This window comes from Pavona decussata, unplaced genomic scaffold (genome assembly GCF_977016875.1).
Source record: "Pavona decussata unplaced genomic scaffold, jaPavDecu1.1 SCAFFOLD_3233, whole genome shotgun sequence".
Classification (NCBI taxonomy): domain Eukaryota; kingdom Metazoa; phylum Cnidaria; class Anthozoa; order Scleractinia; family Agariciidae; genus Pavona; species Pavona decussata.
In genome coordinates this window covers 12,501-14,540 of record NW_028146352.1, presented here as the reverse complement: position 1 = coordinate 14,540, position 2,040 = coordinate 12,501, and the positions used below count along the sequence as shown (strand labels likewise).

Genomic DNA, 2,040 nt, shown 5'->3' with positions numbered 1-2,040 from the left:
GGGATAACTGGCTTGTGGCAGCCAAGCGTTCATAGCGACGTTGCTTTTTGATCCTTCGATGTCGGCTCTTCCTATCATTGCGAAGCAGAATTCGCCAAGTGATGGATTGTTCACCCACCAATAGGGAACGTGAGCTGGGTTTAGACCGTCGTGAGACAGGTTAGTTTTACCCTACTGATGAAGTGTTGTTGCAATAGTAATTCTGCTCAGTACGAGAGGAACCGCAGATTCAGACAATTGGCATTTGCACTTGCCTGAAAAGACAATGGTGCGAAGCTACCATCTGTTGGATTATGACTGAACGCCTCTAAGTCAGAATCCGTGCTAGAAAGCAACGATGATTACCTCCAGAGAACTTTAGGCGAACCAGAATAGAGGGTTTCGGCCCTCATGCGTCCCAAAGTGCCAAGGGGGACAAAAGCTCCCAAGGCACTGCCGCTAGCAAATTCTAACGTTTCTGGAGATAAATCCTTTGCAGACGACTTAAATAAAGAACGGGGTATTGTAAGTTGTAGAGTAGCCTTGTTGCTACGATCTTCTGAGATTAAGCCTTTGTTCTAAGATTTGTATCACATCTTTTTTTTGACAAGGTCAAAAGTCCTCCTCACACCATGAAATATTTTTTAAGTCAAAGGTCCTCCTCACACCACAAAATATTTTCAAAGTCAAAAGTCCTCCTCACACAATTTAATATTTTGTAACTGAAAGGTCCACCACAAAACCCAATTCTTTTCTAAGTGAAAAGTCCTCAAAATTTTTAGAAAAACTCTTAGAAAAATTGTTTGGTATGAGAAGGACCTCGACTTCGAAAATTCTGTGGTGTGGGGAGGTCTTTTGACCTACCAAAAAAATTGGTGGTGTGAGGAGGACCTCTGACTTAGAATTAGGGTTTGAAATGGGGTTAGGGTTAGGGTTAGGGTAAGTGTTAGGGTTAGGAAAAAGGTTTAAATGATATTTGGAGAGGTTTTTCGGGTGTTTAGAGGCTATTTATGCTATGTAACGAGTATTTGCTTATATACTTGCTTATATACTTAGGTCAACAATTTATAGCAAAAATGTGTTCCAGCCAAGTTCTTTTAGACGCTCTTTCGAATGGCAACATTCCCGATTGAAAATGGCGACCTACCAAAATCCGCACTTTGCTTCCCCGTCCATATAGAGGTGAGTATTTGACTTTGCTTCCGTCAGAGTCAAGGAAACACATTGAAAATGGAATCAGCATACAAGAAAACCTAGTTTGGGATAGGTTTTGTGCCTTCCGTGGTATTATAACCATAGAACTGCTCCTGAGGGGGGTAGGGTAGGCCCACCAAAAAGTGCACTTCTGGTTAGGTCGCTAATTTCTAAAATAAATGTGTCCCAACCAAGTTTTTTTGGACGCTCTTTCGAATGGCAACATTCCTGATTGAAAATGCCGACCTACCAAAATCCGCACTTTGCTTCCCCGTCCATATAGGGGTGAGTATTTGGCTTTGCTTTCGTCAGAGTCAAGGAAACACATTGAAAATGGAATCAGCATACAAGAAAACCTAGTTTGGGATAGGTTTTGTGCCTTCCGTGGTATTATAACCATAGAACTGCTCCTGAGGGGGGTAGGGTAGGCCCACCAAAAAGTGCACTTCTGGTTAGGTCGCTAATTTCTAAAATAAATGTGTCCCAACCAAGTTTTTTTGGACGCTCTTTCGAATGGCAACATTCCTGATTGAAAATGCCGACCTACCAAAATCCGCACTTTGCTTCCCCGTCCATATAGGGGTGAGTATTTGGCTTTGCCTTTGTCAGACTCAAGTAAAAGCATTTAAAATGGAGTCAGCATACAAGAAAACCTAGATTGGGATAGTTTTTCTGCCTACCGTGGGATCATAACCATAGAACTGCCCCTGAGGGAGGTAGGGTTAGGGTTAGCGTTAGGGTTAACGTTGGGGTTAGGATTGAAGACAGAAGATTGGTGATGTCAGGAGGACCTTCTTAAAACAAACAGAAATACACTTATTAGGGGACTAGGGCCAGTGGACTCAGAAATGTCTTTCGTAGCAGTCT

The 2,040-nt window shown here is 42.5% G+C and overlaps 1 pseudogene; it reads left to right on the top strand.

The window, feature by feature from the left end:
- LOC146446759 (large subunit ribosomal RNA) lies at positions 1-568 on the top strand (annotated as a pseudogene; the record flags this gene model as incomplete).
- Positions 569-2,040: the final 1,472 nt, after the last annotated feature.